General features: G+C 38.6%; 1 pseudogene; it reads left to right on the top strand.

The window, feature by feature from the left end:
• The first annotated feature begins 5273 nt into the window (after nt 1-5273).
• On the top strand, nt 5274-7435 carry LOC133829510 (peroxidase 3-like; annotated as a pseudogene).
• Nucleotides 7436-13915: the final 6480 nt, after the last annotated feature.

Raw genomic sequence — 13915 nt, forward strand, 5'->3', positions numbered from 1 at the left:
CTATTTCATTAATGCTAGATTTCACTATTACTCTTCTTATTAAGATAGCAAGTTTACAAAAGCATTTTATATTTAGATTAAGATATATAAAATTCGACCTAGATATGAATTTTTTATATTTCTATGATAATATAAGAAGCATTAAGATCAAAAACTCAAAAACTACATAAATTATATTAATACTCTTGTTCAATATTAAAATCTATGTCTAATCAATTATAGCATGTTTAAATCTCACCTTGACTCAAACTCATATGGATTATGTCAAAAGGATGGCCAATCAATCACATATAATAAACACAAATTGAAAGGATCTTAAAAAAGAAGAAAAAAAATATAAACCTTGCATTAAATCATAGTAAAATTTCAAGAGATTCAATTAAACTCTAAGAATAAAATTAGTTCATCAACATGGAAACGAAGTTCAGAGTGCTCTCCTTGCTTCCTCTGATCAAAAACCAACCTCTTGCCTCCTTCCTTGTTTTCCAATCCCCTTTCTCCCCCTCTCAGAAAGTTCTTTTTAAAACTCTTTAGCCCTAATATTTCCTATTAAAAGTCACAATTTCCCTTATTTTCAAAACGCGTACGGACACAAGAGTCGCGACTCAGCTTTCATGTGTCGCGGCCTTAACACGATAGCCCCAGCAATCTTGCGCCGCGGCTCAAAAGGATACTGTTGCGGCCCAGAATTGAAACATCGCGGCTCAAAATATGGACGTATAACAGCTTTCTGACTAAACCAGCGTCGCGGCCCAGCTTCAAGAGCCGCATCTCAAAATAGCTTTTTTTTAGAACATCAACTTTGAAAATATCCTTGCGAACCTCGATCTCTTCTAAAGTGCCCCAACACAACCAAACACCGTTTAACGCAAGAAATCTGTCGTTTATCTTCGAATTAGCCCTTAGTTGCACCACATCCACACCAACCCTTGAGTCATCACTAAAACCTGAAAACACACAAAACACAAGCATAATTATGCACCAAACCAACTTAAACGATTAAAAACACACTCTTAAAAATTACTATAAAACAATACTAAAATAGACTTATCACAAAATATGCTAAAAATTAGTTTGGAAACTATAGCTATTCAATTACAAAAAATGTAGATGTTATTAATTGTAATGCCCTGAAATCCCTAATGCGGTTTAATGGTTGGATTAGTAGGTCGGGAGGGCCATAATTGTTTAATTATGTCATTAAATGATTATATGCATGTTTATGTGAATTATATTATAATATGATGTTAAATGCATCCATGTGGGTCCACATTTCTTTACAAGAGTGATTTTGTAATTTGGCCTGTTGAGGGCGTAATTGTATATTTGTATGCATGTCGGTGACATATTGTTGAGACCACATTATAATGTGGATTTGTTCGAGCCATTCGGCATGAGACGATCTTGAGTGCAAATTAGCGGTTTAGTCATAACAGGTTTAAGTTCGGGGCTCGGGGTGAGTCTCGGGGTGATTTTAATGATTAGAGCATTGCTGGGAATTAAAGGGTAACGAGATATGAATTATTGGTGTTTGAGTATTTTGATAATAGCGGGAATTGGAGAGCGTTAATTATGATTAACGAAATAGGTGGGAAATGTCGAATTTGCCCTTGGGAGCCTTTATAAACCTTTATTTGACCTAGGGGGATTTTGGTCTTTTCACCCCTAGGATAGTATTCAGCCATGAAGGCTGTAGAAACTTGAAGAAATACAGAGTATCAAAGTTAGCTGTCGTGCACCATTTCTCTTCATTTTCTTCTTTGATTTTTGAGCTTAAGTTGAGGAATCAAGCTTGGGAAATAAGTCTTGAGGGTTTGGGAGTGTATTCCACCATTGAAGAGCATCATAACCTGAGCTTAAGGTAAGTTTCTAGCCATCAAATCTCTGGTTTGCTCTGTTTTTGTCTTGGTTTTCAGTTGGGATTTCTAGGTTGGTTGATTGGTTTTGTTGGGAGTTTTTGGCTAGGGTTCTTGTGGTTGTGATGCTTAGGGCTTGTGGGGATGGTTTTTGGATTCATTTGGCACCAAAAATGAGGTTCAGAAGCATTGGAATCGAGTTGGAAAGGAAGGAGTCGAAGGAAGAAGATTCAGGGGCTGATCAGGCTGGGTGTAGCGCTACAGCGCCCACAAGGGGGCGTTACAGCGTTACCCAGGGGAGGCTTGGGCGGTTTTTGGTTCTAAGATTAGCGTTGGGGTGCTAGTGAGTAGCGCTGTAGCGCTACTCTGTTCCTTCAGAATCCCGTTTTGAGTGTTTTTAAGGATTTTTGGCTCGGGGTTTCGATCCTTAAGACTCGGGATCGAATCTACTCACTGTGTGGGTACGTTACGGGGTCCTGAGAGCGGGGTTAGGTCAAGACCCTTTCATTGTTGATTTTCATTAATAAAGGTTATAATTGGTTATGATTAGGTAACCGCTAAGGAATCAAAAGGTCGATCGTTCTCAAGGGTCGTTCCTTTATTCATTCTCGCTCGAACCAGAGGTAAGAAAACTGCACCCCATATGTGACATGCATGGTTATTCATGAGGCATGTTGAATGTTTAAATGTGGACATGGATAGAATATTGAATGCTTAGCAAATCTTGCTCACTTGTGTATGGCACTGACTGAATAGTCAGAATTGGCAAAAGTGTCAGTATCAACTGTGAAGCTGTGACTCATTAGTCAAGTTCGGCAGTGGTACTGGGCACACAGTGCTGACTCATAAGTCAGGAATGGCCTTAGTGTGTTCAATGCAATGCCAACAAAGATTAGATCTAATCGACATATGCATTAAATGACTCAGAAGAATGTTAATACCGGACCCATCTCAAGTTCGATGAATACTATAAGCGCTTGTCTAGCCAAAGGCTAGTTACTTAGAGCCATAGTGACTATTTAGTCACATGGATGTGGGTGCCGAGCCCGGTGTGACTTACCCATCAGTCACTCATCTGTTTAAGCTAGTGACTTACCCATCAGTCACTCATCTGTTTAAGCTAGTGACTTACCCATCAGTCATTCATCTGTTTAAGCTAGTGACTTGCTCGTTAGTCACTCATTATGATTTACTAGAACCTCAAGTGTTAAATCACTCATTAGTCACTCATCTGTTCAGAGCTATAAGCTCTGTATGATTATCATGATCATCATTTGATATTATATGCTTGCATTATTGTGTTTTCTTGTTGGGCTTTGGCCTCATGAGTGTTATGCGGTGCAGGTAAAGGGAAAGAAAAGCTCACCCAGCCTTGAGTGGAAAGCTTAGGTGGTGCTGTGTACATATGCGACCGCTTGACCACCACGGCCAAGGATTTCTCAGAGGAACTAGGGGGTTTACCCTATTTTTGCCGCTTAGGTCAGCGGGTTGTAAATTTATACAGTAATGACCATTTTGAGTTGTAAATAACTTGTAAACGTTTTGATGGGCCCATGAACAGTTTTATGTTTTGAATAAAATATATCATTTCCATTTGATTGGTCTTCCACCTTAACCTGTTAATAACACCAAGAAGCACGTTTTTAACCAAAGAACTCGGGTAGCGAGTTAAATTCACGATTCAACGTTCACCGTAACGGTCCTGGGGTAACCAGGGCGTTACATTAATCATAAACATTGTAATAACTTATCTATTAGTCAAATATCATTTATAAGGACCATCTTAATATATAGCTAAACTCTTTGTAATGTTCACTTATTGAGTTATAAATAAATGAACCAGAAATCTAGAAGAACTTAAGTGGACGAAAGCATTATTGAACGAATCACTCTAATTCCAGAGTTTTTACATTTTTTTCTATTTACTTAAATCTTTGAGTTTTTGCTCAAGTACTTGGAGTTCCAAACTCGAGTCCTCACAATATTTTTTTTGTTATCAAATTCCTCTAGCAACAAATTATATATTTAGGGGAATTGACATCCGAGCTACCCAATATTTTCAAAATTTTGTGAATTATTAGTATCCAATTGTTATTTTTTTGTGGCAAAAGTATTGTCCACTTCCGTTGAATTCCAGTTGTACCTACTCTAACAGAGTTGTTAGATGCTGATAGGGTATACGAATGATTTATTTTGATTGGTCCACCTTATAATTTTTTAAATAAATTAAATTGAGTTTAAAATAGAAAAAACTAATTAAAGAACATTTATAATTTAAAAAATAACAAAAAATATTTGAATCAATTAAAAGAAATTAAAACTCCCTTCTCTCTCCCCGATTTGTATATCTCTCTCTCTTGCTATCTTCTTCATCACCACCGACGCCGCCCAAGCCACCATAGAAGTGCCTACCCCTCCCATCGCCTGTGATGAAAACCTCTGCGAGCGTAGGACCCCAGCCGAAAGCCCCTACCCCTCCCATCACCGGTGACGAAGACGTTCGTGAGCCCAGATATGCACAGGCAGGGAGTGGACTTTGGGGATGGCGACCAATCTAAGATATGCTCCCTCTCTTCTTCGGATCTAGGCAGGGGCACATCTACTCCGCTGCCAGAGGAGTAAGAAGGAGTCGAGGAGGAGGGAGAGTCGCCATTGTTGTCGAGCAAGAAGGAAGAAGAAGAAATATCAAGATAGATGAGGGAGAAAAGAAAAAAAGAGAAAAAATATTTGTTTTAATTTTTTTTTTTTCTGTTCTCACTAATAATTTTTATATAAATTTATATTTTTATTAATTTTTTATTTTAAATAACTTTTTAGAAAAAAACTATAATGTAGACCGATGATGAGGTGATATGTGTTCACTTTGTCGGTATCTAACAACTCTATTAGAGTGGGTACCAACGGAAACCGACATAAGTAGACATTGGGTACTTTTACTATAAAATAATTATTGGTAACTAATCCAAAAGTATTTAATACTTTTGCTCTTAATTTTTTATATAAATGTATAATTAAAGAGACAACAACTACTGCAGGTCGCTATATCATTAGTATAAAAAATAGCAATCCGGCTGAGCTGCTGGGAACAGTTTAAGAGTCATAATATGATTCGTGTACAGATTATTTTGACTGGACAGATCATACTTACAGAATATATGATTAATTATGTATGTGTAAGTCAACTTTGCTCAATCATTAATTGTAACAATTGCTACTTCATTTACAAATTTGAGAAAACTTCTTCGATCGTGTAGTATATACTGTTTAGTATATTTGCAGCAGAGAGAGATTAATTATATTATAAGTGAAGACTACGTTTCTATCTATAATATTTGCCTATATATACCAGCACTCGAATTCATTCATTCACACCAATAAGTACTATCATTGCTCATAAATACAAAGATATTTCTAACAATGATGAAGATCAACGTTCTTATATTGGTGTTTGTTGTTCTAATTAGTCTCTTGGTGGGCTCTGAAGGAGGGCAACTCACAAAACAATTTCTACAAGCATAGCTGTGAAGAAGCTGAGACCATTGTGAAGAAGGCCACCGAGAAACATGTGGCCGCTAACCCTGGTGTGCCCGCACGCTTGCTCAGAATGCATTTCCACGATTGTTTTGTTAGAGTAAGCAACCGTTTTTTGTATTTTGTTAAATGATAATTCAGACTTATGTTTTAGTACTCTAAACTCGATTTTAGTCGATATATTTTCAAATATAATCTTTCATTTTCTGTATTCATTTTGTAAAACTAAGTATCCAAAATATCGTTTAACAACATAAGAGTCGTTTGCGATTCGAAAACACAAACAAATGCCAAAATAGTACTTTTCCTTAAATATACTCGTATTAATATGTACCATTATTATTTCAGGGATGTGATGGTTCGGTTTTGTTGAACTCAACAAAGAAAAATGCTGAAAAAGATGCAGCTCCAAACCAAAGTTTGTTGGGTTTTGATGTAATAGATGATATCAAAGCACAAGTTGAGAAGAAATGTCCAGGAGTCGTTTCATGCGCTGATATTCTAGCTTTGGCTGCAAGGGACTCTGTTTCCTACGCAGTAAGTGATTAGAACTAAAAAAAATATATGAGAATTAGTATACCACAAGTAGGTGATATATTATTATTGGTGCAATTTAATATCAGGTCTCACTTATTTTAATGAATATCGCTAATCAAACATAAAGTATCACCTCATGTAGTATTAAACATCTTAAAGTATCAAATAATAACACTAAAAATATATATAACAAAATTTAGCAATATGTATATATATTTAGTGTCTTAATAATATCTTAATATGTATATATATTCAGTTTAAGAAATCCATGTGGGAAGTGCCTACGGGTAGAAGAGATGGAAAAGTATCAATAATGAGCGAAGTACAACAAAACATTCCAGCACCCTTCTTCAACTTCACCCAACTCAAGCAAAGCTTTGCCACCAAAGACCTTTCTGCGCATGACCTTGTCGTATTATCAGGTACTAATACACATATTAATTATATATAACTAATCAAAGTAATTAATTATATATAATATACAGACGTTGTTACTTACATGCATATTATATACTAAGGACCATTTCTCTTAACGTACATGTTCATAATTAGCTTGTATATTTATTTTTAAGAAAATAACAGCTTGGCCTTTGTGTTTTTAACAAATAGGCGATCGATCATGTGGTTTGTTAAATGATAATTCAGATCCAGCGTGCTCTTAAAAAAGATCAAAATAGTACCTTATATCTAATTTTGGTAAAAAATAATTCAAATATAATATTTTATTCTCAGCTTCTTGACCACTTTTTTTTCTTCTCTCAATCCATTGCATCACTAACGATGCGAGAATTAATCTTATAATTGAAAATATTTTGACTGAAATCGAGTCTAGGATACTATTTTGTAAAATACAAATTCTGAATTGTTATTTAACAAAACATAAAGGTTGATCGCATATTCGGTCAAAACACAAAGGCAAAAATTGTGTTTTCCCTTTATTTTTCAACGTCCAAGACCAAGACCTGTTCCCTCCCACCAAACAGCTTATTATTAAACATATATTTTCAAACTCAAGAAAAGAAATTAATTAGCAATGAAAAATTACAAAACGACATGTCGTACGCAATAGTTGTTGAACATAATATATGTATATATATATATTTATAGGAGGACACACAATCGGAGTGGGACACTGCACTGCGTTCAACAACAGACTATACAACTTCACCGGAAAAGGAGACCAAGACCCCTCACTGGACAAAATCTATGCCAAACTCTTGAAGACCAAATGCCCTCCAAACGACCAAAACACAACTGTCCCAATGGACCCTGGCAGCGCTCTCACCTTCGACAGCAGCTACTACGGCGTCGTGCTCAAGCACAAGGGCCTTTTCACCTCAGACGCCGCACTTCTCACGAACAAGGTCGCCCGTGACACCGTCCAGGAGTTGGTTTATCAAGATGCTTTCTTCGCCGAATTCGCACTGTCCATGAAGAAGATGAGAGCCGTTGAGGTCCTCACTGGCACGGCTGGTGAGATCAGGAACAAGTGTTGGGCTGTCAATTCTTAGAACGATAATATAAATATAAGTATGTACATGGAAGTCTCAAGTATCTGAAATCTTTGACTGTGTGTGCATGTTTGTTCTTCTTTTATTATCTTTCGATCGAAGAAACAAACTGGAGTGGATTTTATGGCTCTTAATTAATGTTGTGATCATTGTGAATTTCGTGAGTAGAAATTTTCTTTTCCCAAATTAAGGGTCTTTCTTTAGTTTCTTCACGTAAAATTATATAAATTATGTGTGGAATAAGTAAGAATTTAGATAAATATATATGTGAGATGGTGAATTTAAATAAATAGCTTATTAATTACTGGTATGTTAAAGAGAGACATATATACTCACCTAATTAAACACATTACTAGTTAATTTAATTAATTGTGCTTGTTAAATTGTTCATTAAAATTTAATGTTGTTGTATTAGTGTATGTTGATGGAGGTTTTAGGGGCTGGTGCTTTACTGGCTTTTAGCTTTTGCTTTTTAAAAAAAAAATATTTCTACCAAAAGTTATTGGACTTCACCGCATATGCGGTTGGAGTAATTTTTCAAACCTTAACCCGCATCGCATAAACCGCATTGTAAAAATGCAGTGCGGTGCGATGCCACTACACCAAAAATCACTTTCCACAACACATGATTATAATACTATTGAAAAGTATTATATTTTCTTAGCATCAGAAGCGGTAAATGCGCGAAGTTTAAAATGAAATAACGCCCAAACATTTTATTTAGTGAAATACAATGTATCCCGCTTCTTCTCTCACCAGAAAAAATGAGCCCTGATTATCTTTTCTCATTTCCCTCCTCAATACCCCAAAACCGAACAATCAAAAACTTATGGTGTGATTGGTTGAGAATTCAAATAGAATTTTAAGTTTTTGAATACTTATAATATAAATGGGCCCAGACGATATTTGATTGGTTTTCTAAAACAAACCTAAAATCAGCTTTTGAAAATGAGATAGTTTTTACACATAGAAGTGGAAAATCATAAAACATTGTTCTCTAGAAATGCCTAAAACAAATGGGATCCACCTCCATTTTAGCTGCAAAACTACAAACCACTCAAATAATTAAAATGTTAAAATATTATTTTCAAATCAGCATTTTCAAATAAAATTAACTGTTGTCCGTAATTTCATCATTGGACACGTGTCAGTCATTAAAGAAGTAATTAATGACTAAGTAAACATTCTGGGACTCTACATTTCGTGCTGGGCTTTGGCTCATGGGTGCTATGTGGTCCAGGTAAAGGGAAAGAAAAGCTGACCCAGCCTTGAGTGGAGAGCTTAGGTGGTGCTGTGTACATATGCGGCCGATTGACCACCAAGGCCAAGGATTTCTCAGAGGAACTAGGGGGTTTACCCTATTTTTGCCGCTTAGGTCGGCAGATTGTAAATTTAAACAGTAATGACCATTTTGAGTTGTAAATAACTTGTAAACGTTTTGATGGGATTTTTTAAATAAAATATATCATTTCCTTTTGATTGGTTTTCCACCTGAACCTGTTAATAACACCTAGAAGCACGTTTTCAACCAAAGAACTCGGGTAGTGAGTTAAATTCACGGTTCAATGCTCACCATAACGGTCTTGGGGTAACCAGGGTGTTACAACTTGGTATCAGAGCATGCCAAGGTTAGGGTTCCTGTAGACTAGCTGGGCATGTACACTCACCACTGAAGTCAAGCTCGACTCATGGTTTGGTAACTATTTATGTAATTATATGTATAACTGCTTAAATATATTATAAATGCTTTACATGTATACATGAGACACCATGTTAAACCTTTGCCCTAAATATTACATCTTCGGCAACCGTGTGTTAAATAGTACTGAAATTGCTGGAACATGCTTATTAGTATTGTTGATTGTGAATTATTATGTGATACATGTTAAGTGCTAAATGCTATAACCATGTATCTATTTGTATAAATGTATGACTGTGGAATATGATAGTTATCTGCTTGTTCTTAGACCGTAAGGCAGCAAGAGGTTTTGTTATCACTACCTGACTAGTCGTATTGACTATTGTTTCAACAAGGTATAAGCTAATAAGAATGAATCTGGGGGAGACAGATACTTCAGCTGGCCAGAGTAATCAAGGGCAGAATGATAATAATCAGGGTCAAGATAATGGCCAGGGGCAGATTCCACAGCCAGCTCCTGCAAACGGGCAGCATTTATTTAATGATCTGCAGGCTACAGTGTTGAGACAGGGAGAAGAACTTCGCCTCCTGAGACAACAGCAAGCTCCTGCAGTGGCCAGTGTATCAGAGGCACCTCCTGTGTCGGTGCCAGCAGCTGAGCAGCTGCCTGAGGTTGGTAATAAATGGGAGCCTCTTTATGAAAGGTTCAGAAAGCAACAACCTCCAGTGTTTGAGGGTGGTGCAGACCCTGCAAAGGCAGAACAATGGATGAGTATGATTACCACCATCCTAGATTTCATGAGGGTAACTAGTAATGAGAGGGTGGCTTGTGCCACGTACATGTTTCGAGAGGATGCCTGAATTTGGTGGGAGGTTATTACCCAGACCAGAAACGTTAACGCCCTAAGTTGGGAAGAGTTTCAGACTCTGTTCAACTAAAAATATTATAATGATGCCATCAGGGCAGCAAAGGCTGAGGAGTTCATCATGCTACTTCAGGGAAGTTGGTCAGTCACTGAGTATGCCTTAAAGTTTGATAGATTGGCAAAGTTTTCCATGGAGCTGGTGCCCACTGATGGGACCAAGAGGGAGAGATTTCTCCAAGGGCTACAACCAATATTAGCCCAGGATGTATGTATTACCACTGTTGCTGGGGTTACTACCTATGCACAAGTGGTTGAGAAGGCACTCACAGCTGAGAGTGCAGAGAACAAGATCTGGCGAGATAATGCAACCATAAAGGAATTTAGGAGAACAACTTCTCCTTTTGTGGGTTCAAGTAGGGGTGGAGGCCTCAGTGATCAAAAGAGGAAGGTTCCTGACACCTTCCCAGTTCCAAGTCCTGATAGGTGACCCCGTGGTATTTCAATGGGTTGTCAAGGTGGTAGTGAAGCCTGGAAGACTCGTCATGAATGACCTAAGAAGGATTTCCCTAAGGCAAGAAAGGAAGAACCCAAGGAAGCGGACAGCTCGGCCCCAGCTCGAGTGTTCGCATTGACACAAGCAAAAGCTGAGGCCTCTCCCTCAGTAGTTACAGGTCAGATTCTTAGTCCTAGAACCCCTTATAATGTTTTGATTGATTCTGATGCTACACATTCTTTTGTTGCTAGTAGTATTATTGGTAGACTGTGTAGACCCTGTGATTTTTATGTTGTGGGATTTAGAACTTTGTTACCTCCTGGGGAATTAGTGGTGTCTAGGAGATGGGCTAGATCTTTGCCAGTGATAGTGGAGAGCAGAGAGTTGTCAGTGGATTTGATAGAATTCGTTATAACTGACTTCGATATGATATTGGGTATGGATTGGTTGGTAAAGTATGGGGCAACCATTGATTGCAGAAGGAAGATGGTCACCTTTGAGCCTAAAGGTGAGGATCCTTTTATTTTTTTTGGTACTGTGCATGGACCTCGCATACCTATGATTTCTGTTTTGAGGGCTAGGGATCTATTGCAAGGAGGTTGCATTGGATTCTTGGCCAGTGTGGTTGATACCACTCAGGTCGTGCCAGTGAGACCAGAAGAGACTAGATTATTTGTGAATTCCTGGATGTGTTTCCAGAAGATTTTCCAGGGTTGCCACCACACAGAGAAATAGAGTTTGTGATAGAACTAGCACCAGGGACAGAGCTAGCACCGTACAGAATGGCCTCAGCTGAGTTAAAAGAATTAAAGGTACAGTTGCAAGAGCTGTTAGATTTGGGTTTTATCAGACCTAGTTTCTCACCTTGGGGTGCGCCAGTTCTGTTTGTGAAAAAGAATGATGGTTCTCTGAGGATGTGTATTGATTATAGAGAACTGAATAAGTTAAAAATTAAGAATAAATATCCTTTGCCAAGGATAGATGATTTGTTTGATCAGTTGCAAGGTAAGAAGGTATTCTCAAAGTTTGACCTTCGTTCTGGTTATCATCAGTTGAGGGTCAAGGAGGGAGACATACCAAAGACTGATTTTTGTATCAGGTATGGGCATTATGAGTTCTTAGTCATGTCTTTTGGATTGACTAATGCCCTTTCTGCTTTTATGGATTTGATGAACAGAGTGTTCAAGGATTATCTGGATCAGTTTGTGATCGTCTTCATCGATGATATCCTAGTATATTCTCAGTCTGAGTCAGAGCATGAGCAGCATCTGAGGTTGGTTCTACAGAGACTGAGGGAACACGGACTGTTTGCAAAGTTCGAGAAATGTGAGTTCTGGTTATCTCAGGTATCCTTTCTTGGGCACATTGTTAGTAAGGGGGGATTAAGGTAGAATCAATGAAGATTGAGGCAGTCAGAGATTTGCCAAGGCCAAAGAATGCTTCTGAGGTTAGAATTTTCCTTAGATTGGCAAGTTATTACAAGCGTTTTGTGGAAGGGTTCTCTAAGATTGCTACTGCATTGACTGAGCTGACAAGCAAGAGTCAGAAATTTGTGTGGTCAGACAAATGTGAGAACAGCTTCTAGGAATTGAAGTAGAGATTGATTACAACTCCAATTCTGAGTCTTCCAACAGATCAGGAGAAATTTGTGATTTATTTTGATGCTTCGCATCAAGGTTTGGGTTGTGTTTTGATGCAGTCAGAAAAGGCAATTGCTTATGCCTCTCGTCAGTTGAAGGAGTATGAAAAGAGATATCCCATTCATGATTTAGAGTTGGCGGCTGTGGTCTTTGCTTTAAAGATATGGAAGCATTATCTTTATGGAGAGAAGTGTGAGATCTACACAGACCACAAGAGCCTGAAATACTTCTTCACATAGAAAGATTTGAATATGAGGCAAAGGCGTTGGCTGGAGTTAGTGAAAGATTATGATTGTGAGATTTTGTATCATCCAGGAAAAGCCAACGTGGGAGCTGATGCTTTAAGCCGGAAGGGTCCGGGACAAATTTATGGTGTGAGGCTGATAGTCAAAGAATTAGCAGATGATATGACCAGAGCTGGTATAGAGTTGCTGGTGGGCCAGTTGGCTAATATTACGCTATAGTCTACACTGTTGGAGAGAATTAAGGAGGGTCAGTTGAGTGATCCACAGCTGATCAAGATTAGAGAGGATGTTTTGGCTGGAGCTTCCAAAGATTATACAGTGTTTGATTTAAGCTTGTTGAGATACAAGGGGCGGAAATGTGTTCCGTTAGACACTGCTATGAGACGAGAGATTCTGGATGAATCTCATACTACACCTTACTCTTTGCATCCAGGCACCACGAAGATATATCAGGATGTGACATCATTGTATTGGTGGCCGGGGATGAAGAGGGATGTAGTAGAATATGTGGATGAGTGCTTGGCATGTCAGCAGGTCAAGGCTGAGCATCAGAGGCCGGCAGGGTTATTGCAGCCTCTGGATATCCCAGAGTGGAAATGGGAAGACATCACGATGGATTTCGTGGTGGGCTTACCCAGGACTGTTGGTCAGCGTGATTCCATTTAGGTGATAGTGGATCGCTACACCAAGTCAGCTCACTTCTTGCCAGTGAGGACTACATATATAGTTGATCAGTATGCATGTCTCTATGTGAGAGAGATCGTGCGCCTCCATGGAGCGCCGAGGTCGATCGTGTCAGATCGTGACCCCACTTTTACTTCCAAGTTCTGGGGGAGTTTACAGAAGGCCATGGGAACACAGTTGAAGTTTAGTACTGCTTATCATCCTTAGACAGATGGGGAATCTGAGAGGACGATCCAGATATTGGAAGACATGCTACGGGCATGTGTGCTGGACTTTGGTGGATCTTGGAATAAGTATCTACCTTTGATAGAGTTTTCCTACAACAACAATTATTAGTCTACCATTGGGATGAGAAGTTGTATGGGTGGAAGTACAAATCTCCCATTCATTGTGATGAGACAGGTAAAAGGAGATACTTCGGTCCTGAGGCAGTTCAGAGAACCAGTGAGGCCATTGAAAATATTAGAGCTCGGATGCTCACTTCTCAGAGTAGGCAGAAAAGTTATGCAGATCTCAAGCGCAGGAATGTGGAGTTCCAAGTGGGAGACTATGTCTTCCTTAGAGTCTCGCCATGGAAAGGGGTGAGAAGGTTTGGGAAGAAGGGCAAGGTGAGCCCTAGGTTTGTAGGTCCATTTGAGATCCTAGAAAGGATTGGTCAAGTGGCTTGCAGGTTAGCTTTGCCACCAGCGTTGTCAGCCGTGCATAACGTGTTTCATTTTTCATCTCTTCGGAGGTATGTATCTGATGTGACTTATGTTTTCAGTTATGAAGATCTAGAGCTTGAGGCAGATATCTCCTTTAAGAAGCAGCCAATCCAGATACTTGACAGAAAGGATAAGGTCCTCAAAAATAAGACGATACCTTTGGTTAAGGTACTGTGGAGGAACAACAAGGTCGAGGAAATGACCTGGGA

Source organism: Humulus lupulus, chromosome 4 (assembly GCF_963169125.1).
Source record: "Humulus lupulus chromosome 4, drHumLupu1.1, whole genome shotgun sequence".
Classification (NCBI taxonomy): domain Eukaryota; kingdom Viridiplantae; phylum Streptophyta; class Magnoliopsida; order Rosales; family Cannabaceae; genus Humulus; species Humulus lupulus.